Source organism: Ascidia mentula, chromosome 4, assembly GCF_947561715.1.
Source record: "Ascidia mentula chromosome 4, kaAscMent1.1, whole genome shotgun sequence".
NCBI lineage: Eukaryota > Metazoa > Chordata > Ascidiacea > Phlebobranchia > Ascidiidae > Ascidia > Ascidia mentula.
Genome location: NC_138569.1, coordinates 9,351,879 through 9,369,015, shown reverse-complemented (window position 1 = coordinate 9,369,015; position 17,137 = coordinate 9,351,879). Strand labels below are relative to the sequence as shown.

Here is a 17,137-nt window from a genome sequence, read left to right as displayed (position 1 = left end):
TAAATTAAAATATGAAGCATTGTTTCTGCCCAGGTTCGAACTGAGGACCTTTCGCGTGTGAGGCGAACGTGATAACCACTACACTACAGAAACAACTGTTCGGACGCTTGGGAGCATCATCGTAATATCTTTATGTCGTATAGAAATTTTTTACAAAGATATTTTACACATAATCCAAAAAAAATGAAGAATGTTTCCGCCCAGGCTCGAACTGGGGACCTTTCGGGTGTTTGGCGAACGTGATAACCACTACACTACGGAAACAAGCGCATGTTTGAGAGGATTGCAATCAGTATCAATGTCTCCCTTTTTGTGTGAGTTGCTACAAGCGATTCCGACATGAAATCGGTTGTTGTCCTTGTATTGAGAAAACAAGACTTGTATTTGAACAGAAAAAAAGTATATGCGATACTATACAAAACGAGTTTGTAAAGCAGAAGATATTGCACGATTTTTGAAAGATAACAAATCTAGAAAGATTAAGTTAAGGATTGTTTCTGCCCAGGATCGAACTGGGGGCCTTTCGCGTGTAAAGCGAACGTGATAACCACTACACTACAGAAACATCTGTTTTTCCTTTCATAATGCTTGGAATCATTGACGATATAGATTTGCAAAACATATTTTTGTATAATGAATAAAACGAGGGCAAAATGTGGCAAGCGCTCCTTTCGACAAAAGACCTGTACCAGGTTGTGGCATGTAAATAGTATCCTAAGGAGATTTGCTTGTTATTTTATTGATATTGTGATTCTAGGTAGTTGTAAGTCTCTGTGGCGCAGTGGATTAGCGCGCTGGACTTCTAATCCAGAGGTTCCTGGTTCGAGTCCCGACAGGGATGGACTTATCTTTTTGCGGTGTCATTTGTGATCAAGTGCAAAGGGAAAACATTTTCGCACAGGCTCGAACTGGGACCCTTTCGCGTGTTAGGTGAACTTGACATCCACTAAATACGGAAACAAGTGCTTCACGCTTGAAGATTGTCATCAAATAATTTGACAAGTCTAATGAAAAATACGAAAACATTCCTCTTTAGCAACCAATATTGAAATAGGTAAAAGTTTTTATGTAACATTGAATTGCCAAACTTGCATTAAACATCGAAATCGCCTAGAACGAGACAGTTTAAAACAACAGCATCGGGCCGAGGTTTTATGAGATGTTCAGCAGGTCAGAAAATAAATTAAAATATGAAGCATTGTTTCTGCCCAGGTTCGAACTGAGGACCTTTCGCGTGTGAGGCGAACGTGATAACCACTACACTACAGAAACAACTGTTCTAACGCTTGGGAGCATCAACGTAATATCTTAATGTCGTATAGAAGTTTTTTACAAAGATATTTTGCACATAATCCAAAAAAAAAGAAGAATGTTTCCGCCCAGGCTCGAACTGGGGACCTTTCGCGTGTTAGGCGAACGTGATAACCACTACACTACGGAAACAAGCGCTTGTTTGAGAGGATTACAATCAATGTCTCCATTTTTTGTGAGTTCCCACAAGCGATTCCGACATGAAATCGGTTGTTGTCCTTGTATTGAGAAAACAAGACTTGTATTTGAACAGAAAAAAAGTATATGCGATACTATACAAAACGAGTTTGTAAAGCAGAAGATATTGCACGATTTTAAAAGATAACAAATCTAGAAAGATAAAGTTAAGGATTGTTTCTGCCCAGGATCGAACTGGGGACCTTTCGCGTGTAAAGCGAACGTGATAACCACTACACTACAGAAACATCTGTTTTCCTTTCATAATGCTTGGAATCATTGACGATATAGATTTGCAAAACATATTTTTGTATAATGAATAAAACGAAGGCAAAATGTGGCAAGCGCTCTTTTCGACAAAAGACCTGTACCAGGTTGTGGCATGTAAATAGTATCCTAAGGAGAAGTGGTTGTTATTTTATTGATATTGTGATTCTAGGTAGTTGTAAGTCTCTGTGGCGCAATGGATTAGCGCGCTGGACTTCTAATCCAGAGGTTCCGGGTTCGAGTCCCGGCAGGGATGGACTTATCTTTTTGCGGTGTCATTTGTGATCTAGTGCAAAGGAAAAACATTTTCGCACAGGCTCGAACTGGGACCCTTTCGCGTGTTAGGTGAACTTGACATCCACTAAATACGGAAACAAGTGCTTCACGCTTGAAGATGGTCATCAAATAATTTGACAAGTCTAATGAAAAATACGAAAACATTCCTCTTTAGCAACCAATATTGAAATAGTTAAAAGTTTTTATGTAACATTGAATTGCCAAACTTGCATCAAACATCGAAATCGCCTTGAACGAGACAGTTTAAAACAACAGCATCGGGCCGAGGTTTTGTGAGATGTTCAACAGGTCAGAAAATAAATTAAAATATGAAGCATTGTTTCTGCCCAGGTTCGAACTGAAGACCTTTCGCGTGTGAGGCGAACGTGATAACCACTACACTACAGAAACAACTGTTCTAACGCTTGGGAGCATCAACGTAATATCTTAATGTCGTATGGAAGTTTTTCACAAAGATATTTTACACATAATCCAAAAAAAAAGAAGAATGTTTCCGCCCAGGCTCGAACTGGGGACCTTTCGCGTGTTAGGCGAACGTGATAACCACAACACTACGGAAACAAGCGCATGTTTGAGAGGATTGCAATCAGTATCAATGTCTCCATTTGATGTGAGTTGCTACAAGCGATTCCGACATGAAATCGGTTGTTGTCCTTGTATTGAGAAAACAAGACTTGTATTTGAACAGAAAAAAAGTATATGCGATACTATACAAAACGAGTTTGTAAAGCAGAAGATATTGCACGATTTCAAAAGATAACAAATCTAGAAAGATAAAGTCAAGGATTGTTTCTGCCCAGGATCGAACTGGAGACCTTTCGCGTGTAAAGCGAACGTGATAACCACTAAACTACAGAAACATCTGTTTTTCCTTTCATAATGCTTGGAATCATTGACGATATAGATTTGCAAAACATATTTTTGTATAATGAATAAAACGAGGGCAAAATGTGGCAAGCGCTCCTTTCGACAAAAGACCTGTACCTTTTGTGGCATGTAAATAGTATCCTAAGGAGAAGTGGTTGTTATTTTACTGATATTGTGATTCTAGGTAGTTGTAAGTCTCTGTGGCGCAATGGATTAGCGCGCTGGACTGCTAATCCAGAGGTCCCGGGTTCGAGTCCCGACAGGGATGGACTTATCTTTTTGCGGTGTCATTTGTGATCAAGTGCAAAGGAAAAACATTTTCGCACAGGCTCGAACTGGGACCCTTTCGCGTGTTAGGTGAACTTGACATCCACTAAATACGGAAACAAGTGCTTCACGCTTGAAGATTGTCATCAAATAATTTGACAAGTCTAATGAAAAATACGAAAACATTCCTCTTCAGCAACCAATATTGAAATAGTTAAAAGTTTTTATGTAACATTGAATTGCCAAACTTGCATTAAACATCGAAATTGCCTAGAACGAGACAGTTTAAAACAACAGCATCGGGCCGAGGTTTTGTGAGATGTTCAGCAGGTCAGAAAATAAATTAAAATATGAAGCATTGTTTCTGCCCAGGTTCGAACTGAGGACCTTTCGCGTGTGAGGCGAACGTGATAACCACTACACTACAGAAACAACTGTTCTGACGCTTGGGAGCATCAACGTAATATCTTAATGTCGTATAGAAGTTTTTTACAAAGATATTTTACACATAATCCCCCCAAAAAAAGAATGTTTCCGCCCAGGCTCGAACTGGGGACCTTTCGCGTGTGAGGCAATCGTGATAACCACTACACTACAGAAACAACTGTTCTAACGCTTGGGAGCATCAAAGTAATATCTTAATGTCGTATAGAAGTTTTTTACAAAGATATTTTACACATAATCCCCCAAAAAAAAGAATGTTTCCGCCCAGGCTCGAACTGGGGACCTTTCGCGTGTTAGGCGAACGTGATAACCACTACACTACAGAAACAACTGTTCTAACGCTTTGGAGCATCAAAGTAATATCTTAATGTCGTATAGAAGTTTTTTACAAAGATATTTTACACATAATCCAAAAAAAGGAGATTGTTTCCGCCCAGGCTCGAACTGGGGACCTTTCGCGTGTTAGGCGAACGTGATAACCACTACACTACGGAAACAAGCGCATCTTTGAGAGGATTGCAATCAGTATCAATGTCTCCATTTTATGTGAGTTGCTACAAGCGATTCCGACATGAAATCGGTTGTTGTCCTTGTATTGAGAAAACAAGACTTGTATTTGAACAGAAATAAAGTATATACAAAACGACTTTGTAAAGCAGAAGATATTGCACGATTTTTAAAGATAACAAATCTAGAAATATAAAGTTAAGGATTGTTTCTGCCCAGGATCGAACTGGGGAGCTTTCGCGTGTAAAGCGAACGTGATAACCACTACACTACAGAAACATCTGTTTTTCCTTTCATGATGCTTGGAATCATTGACGATATAGATTTGCAAAACATATTTTTGCATAATGAATAAAACGAGGACAAAATGTGGCAAGCGCTCCTTTCGACAAAAGACCTGTACCAGGTTGTGGCATGTAAATAGTATCCTAAGGAGAAGTGGTTGTTATTTTATTGATATTGTGATTCTTGGTAGTTGTAAGTCTCTGTGGCGCAATGGAATAGCGCGCTGGGCTTCTAATCCAGAGGTTCCGGGTTCGAGTCCCGACAGGGATGGACTTATCTTTTTGCGGTGTCATTTGTGATCAAGTGCAAAGGAAAAACATTTTCGCACAGGCTCGAACTGGGACCCTTTCGCGTGTTAGGTGAACTTGACATCCACTAAATACGGAAACAAGTGCTTCAAGCTTGAAGATTGTCATCAAATAATTTGACAAGTCTAATGAAAAATACGAAAACATTCCTCTTTAGCAACCAATATTGAAATAGGTAAAAGTTTTTATGTAACATTGAATTGCCAAACTTGCATTAAACATCGAATTCGCCTAGAACGAGACAGTTTAAAACAACAGCATCGGGCCGTGGTTTTGTGAGATGTTCAACAGGTCAGAAAATAAATTAAAATATAAAGCATTGTTTCTGCCCAGGTTCGAACTGAGGACCTTTCGCGTATGAGGCGAACGTGATAACCACTACACTACAGAAACAACTGTTCTAACGCTTGGGAGCATCATCGTAATAACTTAATGTCGTATAGAAGTTTTTCACAAAGATATTTTACACATAATCCAAAAAAAAAAATGAGTGTTTCCGCCCAGGCTCGAACTGGGGACCTTTCGCGTGTTAGGCGAACGTGATAACCACTACACTACGGAAACAAGCGCATGTTTGAGAGGATTGCAATCAGTATCAATGTCTCCATTTTATGTGAGTTGCTACAAGCGATTCCGACATGAAATCGGTTGTTGTCCTTGTATTGAGAAAACTAGACTTGTATTTGAACAGAAAAAAAGTATATGCGATACTATACAAAACGAGTTTGTAAAGCAGAAGATATTGCACGATTTTTGAAAGATAACAAATCTAGAAAGATTAAGTTAAGGATTGTTTCTGCCCAGGATCGAACTGGGGGCCTTTCGCGTGTAAAGCGAACGTGATAACCACTACACTACAGAAACACCTGTATTTCCTTTCATAATGCTTGGAATCATTGACGATATAGATTTGCAAAACATATTTTTGTATAATGAATAAAACGAGGGCAAAATGTGGCAAGCGCTCCTTTCGACAAAAGACCTGTACCAGGTTGTGGCATGTAAATAGTATCCTAAGGAGAAGTGGATGTTATTTTATTGATATTGTGATTCTAGGTAGTTGTTAGTCTCTGTGGCGCAATGGATTAGCGAGCTGGACTTCTAATCCAGAGGTTCCGGGTTCGAGTCCCGGCAGGAATGGACTTATCTTTTTGCGGTGTCATTTGTGATCAAGTGCAAAAGAAAAACATTTTCGCACAGGCTCGAACTGGGACCCTTTCGCGTGTTACGTGAACTTGACATCCACTAAATACGGAAACAAGTGCTTCACGCTTGAAGATTGTCATCAAATAATTTGACAAGTCTAATGAAAAATACGAAAACATTCCTCTTTAGCAACCAATATTGAAATAGTTAAAAGTTTTTATGTAACATTGAATTGCCAAACTTGCATTAAACATCGAATTCGCGTAGAACGAGACAGTTTAAAACAACAGCATCGGGCCGAGGTTTTGTGAGATGTTCAGCAGGTCAGAAAATAAATTAAAATATGAAGCATTGTTTCTGCCCAGGTTCGAACTGAGGACCTTTCGCGTGTGAGGCGAACGTGATAACCACTACACTACAGAAACAACTGTTCGGACGCTTGGGAGCATCATCGTAATATCTTTATGTCGTATAGAAATTTTTTACAAAGATATTTTACACATAATCCAAAAAAAATGAAGAATGTTTCCGCCCAGGCTCGAACTGGGGACCTTTCGGGTGTTTGGCGAACGTGATAACCACTACACTACGGAAACAAGCGCATGTTTGAGAGGATTGCAATCAGTATCAATGTCTCCCTTTTTGTGTGAGTTGCTACAAGCGATTCCGACATGAAATCGGTTGTTGTCCTTGTATTGAGAAAACAAGACTTGTATTTGAACAGAAAAAAAGTATATGCGATACTATACAAAACGAGTTTGTAAAGCAGAAGATATTGCACGATTTTTGAAAGATAACAAATCTAGAAAGATTAAGTTAAGGATTGTTTCTGCCCAGGATCGAACTGGGGGCCTTTCGCGTGTAAAGCGAACGTGATAACCACTACACTACAGAAACATCTGTTTTTCCTTTCATAATGCTTGGAATCATTGACGATATAGATTTGCAAAACATATTTTTGTATAATGAATAAAACGAGGGCAAAATGTGGCAAGCGCTCCTTTCGACAAAAGACCTGTACCAGGTTGTGGCATGTAAATAGTATCCTAAGGAGATTTGCTTGTTATTTTATTGATATTGTGATTCTAGGTAGTTGTAAGTCTCTGTGGCGCAGTGGATTAGCGCGCTGGACTTCTAATCCAGAGGTTCCTGGTTCGAGTCCCGACAGGGATGGACTTATCTTTTTGCGGTGTCATTTGTGATCAAGTGCAAAGGGAAAACATTTTCGCACAGGCTCGAACTGGGACCCTTTCGCGTGTTAGGTGAACTTGACATCCACTAAATACGGAAACAAGTGCTTCACGCTTGAAGATTGTCATCAAATAATTTGACAAGTCTAATGAAAAATACGAAAACATTCCTCTTTAGCAACCAATATTGAAATAGGTAAAAGTTTTTATGTAACATTGAATTGCCAAACTTGCATTAAACATCGAAATCGCCTAGAACGAGACAGTTTAAAACAACAGCATCGGGCCGAGGTTTTATGAGATGTTCAGCAGGTCAGAAAATAAATTAAAATATGAAGCATTGTTTCTGCCCAGGTTCGAACTGAGGACCTTTCGCGTGTGAGGCGAACGTGATAACCACTACACTACAGAAACAACTGTTCTAACGCTTGGGAGCATCATCGTAATATCTTAATGTCGTATAGAAGTTTTTTACAAAGATATTTTACACATAATCCAAAAAAAAATGAGTGTTTCCGCCCAGGCTCGAACTGGGGACCTTTCGCGTGTTAGGCGAACGTGATAACCACTACACTACGGAAACAAGCGCATGTTTGAGAGGATTGCAATCAGTATCAATGTCTCCATTTTATGTGAGTTGCTACAAGCGATTCCGACATGAAATCGGTTGTTGTCCTTGTATTGAGAAAACAAGACTTGTATTTGAAAAGAAAAAAAGTATATGCGATACTATACAAAACGACTTTGTAAAGCAGAAGATATTGCACGATTTTAAAAGATAACAAATCTAGAAAGATAAAGTTAAGGATTGTTTCTGCCCAGGATCGAACTGGGGACCTTTCGCGTGTAAAGCGAACGTGATAACCACTACACTACAGAAACATCTGTTTTTCCTTTCATAATGCTTGGAATCATTGACGATATAGATTTGCAAAACATATTTTTGTATAATGAATAAAACGAGGGCAAAATGTGGCAAGCGCTCCTTTCGACAAAAGACCTGTATCAGGTTGTGGCATGTAAATAGTATCCTAAGGAGAAGTGGTTGTTATTTTATTGATATTGTGATTCTAGGTAGTTGCAAGTCTCTGTGGCGCAATGGATTAGCGCGCTGGACTTCTAATCCAGAGGTTCCGGGTTCGAGTCCCGGCAGGGATGGGCTTATCTTTTTGCGGTGTCATTTGTGATCAAGTGCAAAGGAAAAACATTTTCGCACAGGCTCGAACTGGGACCCTTTCGCGTGTTAGGTGAACTTGACATCCACTAAATACGGAAACAAGTGCTTCACGCTTGAAGATTGTCATCAAATAATTTGACAAGTCTAATGAAAAATACGAAAACATTCCTCTTTAGCAACCAATATTGAAATAGTTAAAAGTTTTTATGTAACATTGAATTGCCAAACTTGCATTAAACATCGAAATCGCCTAGAACGAGACAGTTTAAAACAACAGCATCGGGCCGAGGTTTTGTGAGATGTTCAGCAGGTCAGAAAATAAATTAAAATATGAAGCATTGTTTCTGCCCAGGTTCGAACTGAGGACCTTTCGCGTGTGAGGCGAACGTGATAACCACTACACTACAGAAACAACTGTTCTAACGCTTGGGAGCATCATCGTAATATCTTAATGTCGTATAGAAGTTTTTTACAAAGATATTTTACACTAATCCAAAAAAAAAGAAGAATGTTTCCGCCCAGGCTCGAACTGAGGACCTTTCGCGTGTGAGGCGAACGTGATAACCACTACACTACAGAAACAACTGTTCTAACGCTTGGGAGCATCAACATAATATCTTAATGTCGTATAGAAGTTTTTCACAAAGATATTTTACACTAATCCAAAAAAAAAGAAGAATGTTTCCGCCCAGGCTCGAACTGGGGACCTTTCGCGTGTTAGGCGAACGTGATAACCACTACACTACGGAAACAAGCGCATGTTTGAGAGGATTGCAATCAGTATTAATGTCTCCATTTTATGTGAGTTGTTACAAGCGATTCCGACATGAAATCGGTTGTTGTCCTTGTATTGAGAAAACAAGACTTGTATTTGAACAAAAAAAAGTATATGCGATACTATACAAAACGACTTTGTAAAGCAGAAGATATTGCACGATTTTAAAAGATAACAAATCCAGAAAGATAAAGTTAAGGATTGTTTCTGCCCAGGATCGAACTGGGGAACTTTCGCGTGTAAAGCGAACGTGATAACCACTACACTACAGAAACATCTGTTTTTCCTTTCATAATGCTTGGAATCATGGACGATATAGATTTGCAAAACATATTTTTGTATAATGAATAAAACGAGGGCAAAATGTGGCAAGCGCTCCTTTCGGCAAAAGACCTGCACCAGGTTGTGGCATGTAAATAGTATCGTAAGGAGAAGTGGTAGTTATTTTATTGATATTGTGATTCTAGGTAGTTGTAAGTCTCTGTGGCGCAATGGATTAGCGCGCTGGACTTCTAATCCAGAGGTTCCGGGTTCGAGTCCCGGCAGGGATGGACTTATCTTTTTGCGGTGTCATTTGTGATCAAGTGCAAAGGAAAAACATTTTCGCACAGGCTCGAACTGGGACCCTTTCGCGTGTTAGGTGAACTTGACATCCACTAAATACGGAAACAAGTGCTTCAAGCTTGAAGGATGTCATCAAATAATTTGACAAGTCTAATGAAAAATACGAAAACATTCCTCTTTAGCAACCAATATTGAAATAGGTAAAAGTTTTTATGTAACATTGAATTGCCAAACTTGCATTAAACATCGAAATCGCCTAGAACGAGACAGTTTAAAACAACAGCATCGGGCCGAGGTTTTGTGAGATGTTCAACAGGTCAGAAAATAAATTAAAATATGAAGCATTGTTTCTGCCCAGGTTCGAACTGAAGACCTTTCGCGTGTGAGGCGAACGTGATAACCACTACACTACAGAAACAACTGTTCTAACGCTTGGGAGCATCAACGTAATATCTTAATGTCGTATGGAAGTTTTTCACAAAGATATTTTACACATAATCCAAAAAAAAAGAAGAATGTTTCCGCCCAGGCTCGAACTGGGGACCTTTCGCGTGTTAGGCGAACGTGATAACCACAACACTACGGAAACAAGCGCATGTTTGAGAGGATTGCAATCAGTATCAATGTCTCCATTTTATGTGAGTTGCTACAAGCGATTCCGACATGAAATCGGTTGTTGTCCTTGTATTGAGAAAACAAGACTTGTATTTGAACAGAAAAAAAGTATATGCGATACTATACAAAACGAGTTTGTAAAGCAGAAGATATTGCACGATTTCAAAAGATAACAAATCTAGAAAGATAAAGTTAAGGATTGTTTCTGCCCAGGATCGAACTGGAGACCTTTCGCGTGTAAAGCGAACGTGATAACCACTACACTACAGAAACATCTGTTTTACCTTTCATAATGCTTGGAATCATTGACGATATAGATTTGCAAAACATATTTTTGTATAATGAATAAAACGAGGGCAAAATGTGGCAAGCGCTCCTTTCGACAAAAGACCTGTACCTTTTGTGGCATGTAAATAGTATCCTAAGGAGAAGTGGTTGTTATTTTACTGATATTGTGATTCTAGGTAGTTGTAAGTCTCTGTGGCGCAATGGATTAGCGCGCTGGACTTCTAATCCAGAGGTTCCGGGTTCGAGTCCCGACAGGGATGGACTTATCTTTTTGCGGTGTCATTTGTGATCAAGTGCAAAGGAAAAACATTTTCGCACAGGCTCGAACTGGGACCCTTTCGCGTGTTAGATGAACTTGACATCCACTAAATACGGAAACAAGTGCTTCACGCTTGAAGATTGTCATCAAATAATTTGACAAGTCTAATGAAAAATACGAAAACATTCCTCTTTAGCAACCAATATTGAAATAGGTAAAAGTTTTTATGTAACATTGAATTGCCAAACTTGCATTAAACATCGAAATCGCCTAGAACGAGACAGTTTAAAACAACAGCATCGGGCCGAGGTTTTGTGAGATGTTCAGCAGGTCAGAAAATAAATTAAAATATGAAGCATTGTTTCTGCCCAGGTTCGAACTGAGGACCTTTCGCGTGTGAGGCGAACGTGATAACCACTACACTACAGAAACAACTGTTCTAACGCTTGGGAGCATCATCGTAATATCTTAATGTCGTATAGAAGTTTTTTACAAAGATATTTTACACATAATCCAAAAAAAAAATGAGTGTTTCCGCCCAGGCTCGAACTGGGGACCTTTCGCGTGTTAGGCGAACGTGATAACCACTACACTACGGAAACAAGCGCATGTTTGAGAGGATTGCAATCAGTATCAATGTCTCCATTTTATGTGAGTTGCTACAAGCGATTCCGACATGAAATCGGTTGTTGTCCTTGTATTGAGAAAACAAGACTTGTATTTGAAAAGAAAAAAAGTATATGCGATACTATACAAAACGACTTTGTAAAGCAGAAGATATTGCACGATTTTAAAAGATAACAAATCTAGAAAGATAAAGTCAAGGATTGTTTCTGCCCAGGATCGAACTGGGGACCTTTCGCGTGTAAAGCGAACGTGATAACCACTACACTACAGAAACATCTGTTTTTCCTTTCATAATGCTTGGAATCATTGACGATATAGATTTGCAAAACATATTTTTGTATAATGAATAAAACGAGGGCAAAATGTGGCAAGCGCTCCTTTCGACAAAAGACCTGTAGCAGGTTGTGGCATGTAAATAGTATCCTAAGGAGAAGTGGTTGTTATTTTATTGATATTGTGATTCTAGGTAGTTGCAAGTCTCTGTGGCGCAATGGATTAGCGCGCTGGACTTCTAATCCAGAGGTTCCGGGTTCGAGTCCCGGCAGGGATGGGCTTATCTTTTTGCGGTGTCATTTGTGATCAAGTGCAAAGGAAAAACATTTTCGCACAGGCTCGAACTGGGACCCTTTCGCGTGTTAGGTGAACTTGACATCCACTAAATACGGAAACAAGTGCTTCACGCTTGAAGATTGTCATCAAATAATTTGACAAGTCTAATGAAAAATACGAAAACATTCCTCTTTAGCAACCAATATTGAAATAGTTAAAAGTTTTTATGTAACATTGAATTGCCAAACTTGCATTAAACATCGAAATCGCCTAGAACGAGACAGTTTAAAACAACAGCATCGGGCCGAGGTTTTGTGAGATGTTCAGCAGGTCAGAAAATAAATTAAAATATGAAGCATTGTTTCTGCCCAGGCTCGAACTGAGGACCTTTCGCGTGTTCGGCGAACGTGATAACCACTACACTACAGAAACAACTGTTCTAACGCTTGGGAGCATCATCGTAATATCTTAATGTCGTATAGAAGTTTTTACAAAGATATTTTACACTAATCCAAAAAAAAAGAAGAATGTTTCCGCCCAGGCTCGAACTGAGGACCTTTCGCGTGTGAGGCGAACGTGATAACCACTACACTACAGAAACAACTGTTCTAACGCTTGGGAGCATCAACATAATATCTTAATGTCGTATAGAAGATTTTCACAAAGATATTTTACACTAATCCAAAAAAAAAGAAGAATGTTTCCGCCCAGGCTCGAACTGGGGACCTTTCGCGTGTTAGGCGAACGTGATAACCACTACACTACGGAAACAAGCGCATGTTTGAGAGGATTGCAAACAGTATTAATGTCTCCATTTTATGTGAGTTGCTACAAGCGATTCCGACATGAAATCGGTTGTTGTCCTTGTATTGAGAAAACAAGACTTGTATTTGAACAGAAAAAAAGTATATGCGATACTATACAAAACGAGTTTGTAAAGCAGAAGATATTGCACGATTTCAAAAGATAACAAATCTAGAAAGATAAAGTTAAGGATTGTTTCTGCCCAGGATCGAACTGGAGACCTTTCGCGTGTAAAGCGAACGTGATAACCACTACACTACAGAAACATCTGTTTTTCCTTTCATAATGCTTGGAATCATTGACGATATAGATTTGCAAAACATATTTTTGTATAATGAATAAAACGAGGGCAAAATGTGGCAAGCGCTCCTTTCGACAAAAGACCTGTACCTTTTGTGGCATGTAAATAGTATCCTAAGGAGAAGTGGTTGTTATTTTACTGATATTGTGATTCTAGGTAGTTGTAAGTCTCTGTGGCGCAATGGATTAGCGCGCTGGACTGCTAATCCAGAGGTCCCGGGTTCGAGTCCCGACAGGGATGGACTTATCTTTTTGCGGTGTCATTTGTGATCAAGTGCAAAGGAAAAACATTTTCGCACAGGCTCGAACTGGGACCCTTTCGCGTGTTAGGTGAACTTGACATCCACTAAATACGGAAACAAGTGCTTCACGCTTGAAGATTGTCATCAAATAATTTGACAAGTCTAATGAAAAATACGAAAACATTCCTCTTCAGCAACCAATATTGAAATAGTTAAAAGTTTTTATGTAACATTGAATTGCCAAACTTGCATTAAACATCGAAATTGCCTAGAACGAGACAGTTTAAAACAACAGCATCGGGCCGAGGTTTTGTGAGATGTTCAGCAGGTCAGAAAATAAATTAAAATATGAAGCATTGTTTCTGCCCAGGTTCGAACTGAGGACCTTTCGCGTGTGAGGCGAACGTGATAACCACTACACTACAGAAACAACTGTTCGGACGCTTGGGAGCATCATCGTAATATCTTTATGTCGTAAAGAAATTTTTTACAAAGATATTTTACACATAATCCAAAAAAAATGAAGAATGTTTCCGCCCAGGCTCGAACTGGGGACCTTTCGCGTGTTAGGCGAACGTGATAACCACTACACTACGGAAACAAGCGCATGTTTGAGAGGATTGCAATCAGTATCAATGTCTCCCTTTTTGTGTGAGTTGCTACAAGCGATTCCGACATGAAATCGGTTGTTGTCCTTGTATTGAGAAAACAAGACTTGTATTTGAACAGAAAAAAAGTATATGCGATACTGTACAAAACGACTTTGTAAAGCAGAAGATATTGCACGATTTTAAAAGATAACAAATCTAGAAAGATAAAGTTAAAGATTGTTTCTGCCCAGGATCGAACTGGGGACCTTTCGCGTGTAAAGCGAACGTGATAACCACTACACTACAGAAACATCTGTTTTTCCTTTCATAATGCTTGGAATCATTGACGATATAGATTTGCAAAACATATTTTTGTATAATGAATAAAACGAGGGCAAAATGTGGCAAGCGCTCCTTTCGACAAAAGACCTGTACCAGGTTGTGGCATGTAAATAGTATCCTAAGGAGATTTGCTTGTTATTTTATTGATATTGTGATTCTAGGTAGTTGTAAGTCTCTGTGGCGCAATGGATTAGCGCGCTGGACTTCTAATCCAGAGGTTCCTGGTTCGAGTCCCGACAGGGATGGACTTATCTTTTTGCGGTGTCATTTGTGATCAAGTGCAAAGGGAAAACATTTTCGCATAGGCTCGAACTGGGACCCTTTCGCGTGTTAGGTGAACTTGACATCCACTAAATACGGAAACAAGTGCTTCACGCTTGAAGATTGTCATCAAATAATTTGACAAGTCTAATGAAAAATACGAAAACATTCCTCTTTAGCAACCAATATTGAAATAGTTAAAAGTTTTTATGTAACATTTAATTGCCAAACTTGCATTAAACATCGAAATCGCCTAGAACGAGACAGTTTAAAACAACATCATCGGGCCGAGGTTTTGTGATATGTTCAGCAGGTCAGAAAATAAATTAAAATATGAAGCATTGTTTCTGCCCAGGTTCGAACTGAGGACCTTTCGCGTGTGAGGCGAACGTGATAACCACTACACTACAGAAACAACTGTTCGAACGCTTGGGAGCATCAACGTAATATCTTAATGTCGTATAGAAGTTTTTTTCAAAGATATTTTACACATAATCCAAAAAAAAAGAAGAATGTTTCCGCCCAGGCTCGAACTGGGGACCTTTCGCGTGTAAGGCGAACGTGATAACCACTACACTACGGAAACAAGCGCATGTTTGAGAGGATTGCAATCAGTATCAATGTCTCCATTTTATGTGAGTTGCTACAAGCGATTCCGACATGAAATCGGTTGTTGTCCTTGTATTGAGAAAACAAGACTTATATTTGAACAGAAAAAAGTATATGCGATACTATACAAAACGAGTTTGAAAAGCAGAAGATATTGCACGATTTTAAAAGATAACAAATCTAGAAAGATAAAGTTAAGGATTGTTTCTGCCCAGGATCGAACTGGGGACCTTTCGCGTGTAAAGCGAACGTGATAACCACTACACTACAGAAACATCTGTTTTTCCTTTCATAATGCTTGGAATCATTGACGATATAGATTTGCAAAACATATTTTTGTGTAATGAATAAAACGAGGGCAAAATGTGGCAAGCGCTCCTTTCGACAAAAGACCTGTACCAGGTTGTGGCATGTAAATAGTATCCTAAGGAGAAGTGGTTGTTATTTTATTGATATTGTGATTCTAGGTAGTTGCAAGTCTCTGTGGCGCAATGGATTAGCGCGCTGGACTTCTAATCCAAAGGTTCTGGGTTCGAGTCCCGGCAGGGATGGACTTATCTTTTTGCGGTGTCATTTGTGATCAAGTGCAAAGGAAAAACATTTTCGCACAGGCTCGAACTGGGACCCTTTCGCGTGTTAGGTGAACTTGACATCCACTAAATACGGAAACAAGTGCTTCACGCTTGAAGATTGTCATCAAATAATTTGACAAGTCTAGTGAAAAATACGAAAACATTCCTCTTTAGCAACCAATATTGAAATAGTTAAAAGTTTTTATGTAACATTGAATTGCCAAACTTGCATTAAACATCGAATTCGCCTAGAACGAGACAGTTTAAAACAACAGCATCGGGCCGAGGTTTTGTGAGATGTTCAGCAGGTCAGAAAATAAATTAAAATATGAAGCATTGTTTCTGCCCAGGTTCGAACTGAGGACCTTTCGCGTGTGAGGCGAACGTGATAACCACTACACTACAGAAACAACTGTTCTAACGCTTGGGAGCATCAACGTAATATCTTAATGTCGTATAGAAGTTTTTTACAAAGATATTTTACACATAATCCAAAAAAAAAGAAGAATGTTTCCGCCCAGGCTCGAACTGGGGACCTTTCGCGTGTAAGGCGAACGTGATAACCACTACACTACGGAAACAAGCGCATGTTTGAGAGGATTGCAATCAGTATCAATGTCTCCATTTTATGTGAGTTGCTACAAGCGATTCCGACATGAAATCGGTTGTTGTCCTTGTATTGAGAAAACAAGACTTGTATTTGAACAGAAAAAAAGTATATGCGATACTATACAAAACGACTTTGTAAAGCAGAAGATATTGCACGATTTTAAAAGATAACAAATCTAGAAAGATAAAGTTAAGGATTGTTTCTGCCCAGGATCGAACTGGGGACCTTTCGCGTGTAAAGCGAACGTGATAACCACTACACTACAGAAACATCTGTTTTTCCTTTCATAATGCTTGGAATCATTGACGATATAGATTTGCAAAACATATTTTTGTATAATGAATAAAACGAGGGCAAAATGTGGCAAGCGCTCCTTTCGACAAAAGACCTGTACCAGGTTGTGGCATGTAAATAGTATCCTAAGGAGAAGTGGTTGTTATTTTATTGATATTGTGATTCTAGGTAGTTGCAAGTCTCTGTGGCGCAATGGATTAGCGCGCTGGACTTCTAATCCAGAGGTTCCGGATTCGAGTCCCGGCAGGGATGGACTTATCTTTTTGCGGTGTCATTTGTGATCAAGTGCAAAGGAAAAACATTTTCGCACAGGCTCGAACTGGGACCCTTTCGCGTGTTAGGTGAACTTGACATCCACTAAATACGGAAACAAGTGCTTCACGCTTGAAGATTGTCATCAAATAATTTGACAAGTCTAATGAAAAATACGAAAACATTCCTCTTTAGCAACCAATATTGAAATAGTTAAAAGTTTTTATGTAACATTGAATTGCCAAACTTGCATTAAACATCGAAATCGCCTAGAACGAGACAGTTTAAAACAACAGCTTCGGGCCGAGGTTTTGTGATATGTTCAGCAGGTCAGAAAATAA

At 39.2% G+C, this 17,137-nt stretch overlaps 60 non-coding genes across 60 annotated transcripts; 14 read left to right on the top strand and 46 right to left on the bottom strand.

The window, feature by feature from the left end:
* Nucleotides 1-20: 20 nt before the first annotated feature.
* On the bottom strand, nt 21-93 carry Trnav-cac (transfer RNA valine (anticodon CAC)). The gene has a single exon. It is a non-coding gene; the product is annotated as a tRNA-Val (tRNA).
* A 98-nt stretch (nt 94-191) lies between these two features.
* On the bottom strand, nt 192-264 carry Trnav-aac (transfer RNA valine (anticodon AAC)). The gene has a single exon. It is a non-coding gene; the product is annotated as a tRNA-Val (tRNA).
* A 228-nt stretch (nt 265-492) lies between these two features.
* Trnav-uac (transfer RNA valine (anticodon UAC)) lies at nt 493-565 on the bottom strand. Its single transcript has one exon. It is a non-coding gene; the product is annotated as a tRNA-Val (tRNA).
* Nucleotides 566-767: 202 nt separating this feature from the next.
* Trnar-ucu (transfer RNA arginine (anticodon UCU)) lies at nt 768-841 on the top strand. The gene has a single exon. It is a non-coding gene; the product is annotated as a tRNA-Arg (tRNA).
* Nucleotides 842-1,199: 358 nt separating this feature from the next.
* Trnav-cac (transfer RNA valine (anticodon CAC)) lies at nt 1,200-1,272 on the bottom strand. The gene has a single exon. It is a non-coding gene; the product is annotated as a tRNA-Val (tRNA).
* Nucleotides 1,273-1,370: 98 nt separating this feature from the next.
* Trnav-aac (transfer RNA valine (anticodon AAC)) lies at nt 1,371-1,443 on the bottom strand. The gene has a single exon. It is a non-coding gene; the product is annotated as a tRNA-Val (tRNA).
* Nucleotides 1,444-1,663: 220 nt separating this feature from the next.
* On the bottom strand, nt 1,664-1,736 carry Trnav-uac (transfer RNA valine (anticodon UAC)). Its single transcript has one exon. It is a non-coding gene; the product is annotated as a tRNA-Val (tRNA).
* Nucleotides 1,737-1,937: 201 nt separating this feature from the next.
* Nucleotides 1,938-2,011, top strand: Trnar-ucu (transfer RNA arginine (anticodon UCU)). Its single transcript has one exon. It is a non-coding gene; the product is annotated as a tRNA-Arg (tRNA).
* A 358-nt stretch (nt 2,012-2,369) lies between these two features.
* On the bottom strand, nt 2,370-2,442 carry Trnav-cac (transfer RNA valine (anticodon CAC)). The gene has a single exon. It is a non-coding gene; the product is annotated as a tRNA-Val (tRNA).
* A 98-nt stretch (nt 2,443-2,540) lies between these two features.
* Trnav-aac (transfer RNA valine (anticodon AAC)) lies at nt 2,541-2,613 on the bottom strand. The gene has a single exon. It is a non-coding gene; the product is annotated as a tRNA-Val (tRNA).
* Nucleotides 2,614-2,839: 226 nt separating this feature from the next.
* Trnav-uac (transfer RNA valine (anticodon UAC)) lies at nt 2,840-2,912 on the bottom strand. Its single transcript has one exon. It is a non-coding gene; the product is annotated as a tRNA-Val (tRNA).
* Nucleotides 2,913-3,113: 201 nt separating this feature from the next.
* Nucleotides 3,114-3,187, top strand: Trnas-gcu (transfer RNA serine (anticodon GCU)). Its single transcript has one exon. It is a non-coding gene; the product is annotated as a tRNA-Ser (tRNA).
* A 358-nt stretch (nt 3,188-3,545) lies between these two features.
* Trnav-cac (transfer RNA valine (anticodon CAC)) lies at nt 3,546-3,618 on the bottom strand. Its single transcript has one exon. It is a non-coding gene; the product is annotated as a tRNA-Val (tRNA).
* A 97-nt stretch (nt 3,619-3,715) lies between these two features.
* Nucleotides 3,716-3,788, bottom strand: Trnav-cac (transfer RNA valine (anticodon CAC)). Its single transcript has one exon. It is a non-coding gene; the product is annotated as a tRNA-Val (tRNA).
* A 97-nt stretch (nt 3,789-3,885) lies between these two features.
* Trnav-aac (transfer RNA valine (anticodon AAC)) lies at nt 3,886-3,958 on the bottom strand. The gene has a single exon. It is a non-coding gene; the product is annotated as a tRNA-Val (tRNA).
* Nucleotides 3,959-4,054: 96 nt separating this feature from the next.
* Trnav-aac (transfer RNA valine (anticodon AAC)) lies at nt 4,055-4,127 on the bottom strand. The gene has a single exon. It is a non-coding gene; the product is annotated as a tRNA-Val (tRNA).
* A 216-nt stretch (nt 4,128-4,343) lies between these two features.
* On the bottom strand, nt 4,344-4,416 carry Trnav-uac (transfer RNA valine (anticodon UAC)). Its single transcript has one exon. It is a non-coding gene; the product is annotated as a tRNA-Val (tRNA).
* Nucleotides 4,417-4,618: 202 nt separating this feature from the next.
* Trnar-ucu (transfer RNA arginine (anticodon UCU)) lies at nt 4,619-4,692 on the top strand. The gene has a single exon. It is a non-coding gene; the product is annotated as a tRNA-Arg (tRNA).
* Nucleotides 4,693-5,050: 358 nt separating this feature from the next.
* On the bottom strand, nt 5,051-5,123 carry Trnam-cau (transfer RNA methionine (anticodon CAU)). The gene has a single exon. It is a non-coding gene; the product is annotated as a tRNA-Met (tRNA).
* A 98-nt stretch (nt 5,124-5,221) lies between these two features.
* On the bottom strand, nt 5,222-5,294 carry Trnav-aac (transfer RNA valine (anticodon AAC)). Its single transcript has one exon. It is a non-coding gene; the product is annotated as a tRNA-Val (tRNA).
* Nucleotides 5,295-5,521: 227 nt separating this feature from the next.
* Nucleotides 5,522-5,594, bottom strand: Trnav-uac (transfer RNA valine (anticodon UAC)). The gene has a single exon. It is a non-coding gene; the product is annotated as a tRNA-Val (tRNA).
* A 202-nt stretch (nt 5,595-5,796) lies between these two features.
* On the top strand, nt 5,797-5,870 carry Trnar-ucu (transfer RNA arginine (anticodon UCU)). The gene has a single exon. It is a non-coding gene; the product is annotated as a tRNA-Arg (tRNA).
* Nucleotides 5,871-6,228: 358 nt separating this feature from the next.
* On the bottom strand, nt 6,229-6,301 carry Trnav-cac (transfer RNA valine (anticodon CAC)). The gene has a single exon. It is a non-coding gene; the product is annotated as a tRNA-Val (tRNA).
* Nucleotides 6,302-6,399: 98 nt separating this feature from the next.
* On the bottom strand, nt 6,400-6,472 carry Trnav-aac (transfer RNA valine (anticodon AAC)). The gene has a single exon. It is a non-coding gene; the product is annotated as a tRNA-Val (tRNA).
* A 228-nt stretch (nt 6,473-6,700) lies between these two features.
* Trnav-uac (transfer RNA valine (anticodon UAC)) lies at nt 6,701-6,773 on the bottom strand. Its single transcript has one exon. It is a non-coding gene; the product is annotated as a tRNA-Val (tRNA).
* A 202-nt stretch (nt 6,774-6,975) lies between these two features.
* On the top strand, nt 6,976-7,049 carry Trnar-ucu (transfer RNA arginine (anticodon UCU)). The gene has a single exon. It is a non-coding gene; the product is annotated as a tRNA-Arg (tRNA).
* A 358-nt stretch (nt 7,050-7,407) lies between these two features.
* Nucleotides 7,408-7,480, bottom strand: Trnav-cac (transfer RNA valine (anticodon CAC)). Its single transcript has one exon. It is a non-coding gene; the product is annotated as a tRNA-Val (tRNA).
* A 96-nt stretch (nt 7,481-7,576) lies between these two features.
* On the bottom strand, nt 7,577-7,649 carry Trnav-aac (transfer RNA valine (anticodon AAC)). Its single transcript has one exon. It is a non-coding gene; the product is annotated as a tRNA-Val (tRNA).
* A 226-nt stretch (nt 7,650-7,875) lies between these two features.
* Nucleotides 7,876-7,948, bottom strand: Trnav-uac (transfer RNA valine (anticodon UAC)). The gene has a single exon. It is a non-coding gene; the product is annotated as a tRNA-Val (tRNA).
* Nucleotides 7,949-8,150: 202 nt separating this feature from the next.
* On the top strand, nt 8,151-8,224 carry Trnar-ucu (transfer RNA arginine (anticodon UCU)). The gene has a single exon. It is a non-coding gene; the product is annotated as a tRNA-Arg (tRNA).
* Nucleotides 8,225-8,582: 358 nt separating this feature from the next.
* Nucleotides 8,583-8,655, bottom strand: Trnav-cac (transfer RNA valine (anticodon CAC)). The gene has a single exon. It is a non-coding gene; the product is annotated as a tRNA-Val (tRNA).
* Nucleotides 8,656-8,752: 97 nt separating this feature from the next.
* On the bottom strand, nt 8,753-8,825 carry Trnav-cac (transfer RNA valine (anticodon CAC)). The gene has a single exon. It is a non-coding gene; the product is annotated as a tRNA-Val (tRNA).
* A 97-nt stretch (nt 8,826-8,922) lies between these two features.
* On the bottom strand, nt 8,923-8,995 carry Trnav-aac (transfer RNA valine (anticodon AAC)). The gene has a single exon. It is a non-coding gene; the product is annotated as a tRNA-Val (tRNA).
* A 225-nt stretch (nt 8,996-9,220) lies between these two features.
* On the bottom strand, nt 9,221-9,293 carry Trnav-uac (transfer RNA valine (anticodon UAC)). Its single transcript has one exon. It is a non-coding gene; the product is annotated as a tRNA-Val (tRNA).
* A 202-nt stretch (nt 9,294-9,495) lies between these two features.
* On the top strand, nt 9,496-9,569 carry Trnar-ucu (transfer RNA arginine (anticodon UCU)). Its single transcript has one exon. It is a non-coding gene; the product is annotated as a tRNA-Arg (tRNA).
* A 358-nt stretch (nt 9,570-9,927) lies between these two features.
* On the bottom strand, nt 9,928-10,000 carry Trnav-cac (transfer RNA valine (anticodon CAC)). Its single transcript has one exon. It is a non-coding gene; the product is annotated as a tRNA-Val (tRNA).
* A 98-nt stretch (nt 10,001-10,098) lies between these two features.
* Trnav-aac (transfer RNA valine (anticodon AAC)) lies at nt 10,099-10,171 on the bottom strand. Its single transcript has one exon. It is a non-coding gene; the product is annotated as a tRNA-Val (tRNA).
* A 226-nt stretch (nt 10,172-10,397) lies between these two features.
* On the bottom strand, nt 10,398-10,470 carry Trnav-uac (transfer RNA valine (anticodon UAC)). The gene has a single exon. It is a non-coding gene; the product is annotated as a tRNA-Val (tRNA).
* Nucleotides 10,471-10,671: 201 nt separating this feature from the next.
* Trnar-ucu (transfer RNA arginine (anticodon UCU)) lies at nt 10,672-10,745 on the top strand. The gene has a single exon. It is a non-coding gene; the product is annotated as a tRNA-Arg (tRNA).
* A 358-nt stretch (nt 10,746-11,103) lies between these two features.
* On the bottom strand, nt 11,104-11,176 carry Trnav-cac (transfer RNA valine (anticodon CAC)). The gene has a single exon. It is a non-coding gene; the product is annotated as a tRNA-Val (tRNA).
* Nucleotides 11,177-11,273: 97 nt separating this feature from the next.
* Nucleotides 11,274-11,346, bottom strand: Trnav-aac (transfer RNA valine (anticodon AAC)). Its single transcript has one exon. It is a non-coding gene; the product is annotated as a tRNA-Val (tRNA).
* A 226-nt stretch (nt 11,347-11,572) lies between these two features.
* On the bottom strand, nt 11,573-11,645 carry Trnav-uac (transfer RNA valine (anticodon UAC)). The gene has a single exon. It is a non-coding gene; the product is annotated as a tRNA-Val (tRNA).
* A 202-nt stretch (nt 11,646-11,847) lies between these two features.
* Nucleotides 11,848-11,921, top strand: Trnar-ucu (transfer RNA arginine (anticodon UCU)). The gene has a single exon. It is a non-coding gene; the product is annotated as a tRNA-Arg (tRNA).
* A 358-nt stretch (nt 11,922-12,279) lies between these two features.
* Trnav-aac (transfer RNA valine (anticodon AAC)) lies at nt 12,280-12,352 on the bottom strand. The gene has a single exon. It is a non-coding gene; the product is annotated as a tRNA-Val (tRNA).
* A 96-nt stretch (nt 12,353-12,448) lies between these two features.
* Trnav-cac (transfer RNA valine (anticodon CAC)) lies at nt 12,449-12,521 on the bottom strand. Its single transcript has one exon. It is a non-coding gene; the product is annotated as a tRNA-Val (tRNA).
* A 97-nt stretch (nt 12,522-12,618) lies between these two features.
* Trnav-aac (transfer RNA valine (anticodon AAC)) lies at nt 12,619-12,691 on the bottom strand. The gene has a single exon. It is a non-coding gene; the product is annotated as a tRNA-Val (tRNA).
* Nucleotides 12,692-12,917: 226 nt separating this feature from the next.
* Nucleotides 12,918-12,990, bottom strand: Trnav-uac (transfer RNA valine (anticodon UAC)). The gene has a single exon. It is a non-coding gene; the product is annotated as a tRNA-Val (tRNA).
* A 201-nt stretch (nt 12,991-13,191) lies between these two features.
* Trnas-gcu (transfer RNA serine (anticodon GCU)) lies at nt 13,192-13,265 on the top strand. The gene has a single exon. It is a non-coding gene; the product is annotated as a tRNA-Ser (tRNA).
* A 358-nt stretch (nt 13,266-13,623) lies between these two features.
* On the bottom strand, nt 13,624-13,696 carry Trnav-cac (transfer RNA valine (anticodon CAC)). Its single transcript has one exon. It is a non-coding gene; the product is annotated as a tRNA-Val (tRNA).
* Nucleotides 13,697-13,794: 98 nt separating this feature from the next.
* Nucleotides 13,795-13,867, bottom strand: Trnav-aac (transfer RNA valine (anticodon AAC)). The gene has a single exon. It is a non-coding gene; the product is annotated as a tRNA-Val (tRNA).
* A 227-nt stretch (nt 13,868-14,094) lies between these two features.
* Trnav-uac (transfer RNA valine (anticodon UAC)) lies at nt 14,095-14,167 on the bottom strand. The gene has a single exon. It is a non-coding gene; the product is annotated as a tRNA-Val (tRNA).
* A 202-nt stretch (nt 14,168-14,369) lies between these two features.
* Trnar-ucu (transfer RNA arginine (anticodon UCU)) lies at nt 14,370-14,443 on the top strand. Its single transcript has one exon. It is a non-coding gene; the product is annotated as a tRNA-Arg (tRNA).
* A 358-nt stretch (nt 14,444-14,801) lies between these two features.
* Nucleotides 14,802-14,874, bottom strand: Trnav-cac (transfer RNA valine (anticodon CAC)). Its single transcript has one exon. It is a non-coding gene; the product is annotated as a tRNA-Val (tRNA).
* Nucleotides 14,875-14,972: 98 nt separating this feature from the next.
* On the bottom strand, nt 14,973-15,045 carry Trnav-uac (transfer RNA valine (anticodon UAC)). The gene has a single exon. It is a non-coding gene; the product is annotated as a tRNA-Val (tRNA).
* Nucleotides 15,046-15,270: 225 nt separating this feature from the next.
* Nucleotides 15,271-15,343, bottom strand: Trnav-uac (transfer RNA valine (anticodon UAC)). Its single transcript has one exon. It is a non-coding gene; the product is annotated as a tRNA-Val (tRNA).
* A 202-nt stretch (nt 15,344-15,545) lies between these two features.
* Nucleotides 15,546-15,619, top strand: Trnar-ucu (transfer RNA arginine (anticodon UCU)). Its single transcript has one exon. It is a non-coding gene; the product is annotated as a tRNA-Arg (tRNA).
* Nucleotides 15,620-15,977: 358 nt separating this feature from the next.
* Nucleotides 15,978-16,050, bottom strand: Trnav-cac (transfer RNA valine (anticodon CAC)). The gene has a single exon. It is a non-coding gene; the product is annotated as a tRNA-Val (tRNA).
* Nucleotides 16,051-16,148: 98 nt separating this feature from the next.
* Trnav-uac (transfer RNA valine (anticodon UAC)) lies at nt 16,149-16,221 on the bottom strand. The gene has a single exon. It is a non-coding gene; the product is annotated as a tRNA-Val (tRNA).
* Nucleotides 16,222-16,447: 226 nt separating this feature from the next.
* Trnav-uac (transfer RNA valine (anticodon UAC)) lies at nt 16,448-16,520 on the bottom strand. Its single transcript has one exon. It is a non-coding gene; the product is annotated as a tRNA-Val (tRNA).
* Nucleotides 16,521-16,722: 202 nt separating this feature from the next.
* On the top strand, nt 16,723-16,796 carry Trnar-ucu (transfer RNA arginine (anticodon UCU)). The gene has a single exon. It is a non-coding gene; the product is annotated as a tRNA-Arg (tRNA).
* Nucleotides 16,797-17,137: the final 341 nt, after the last annotated feature.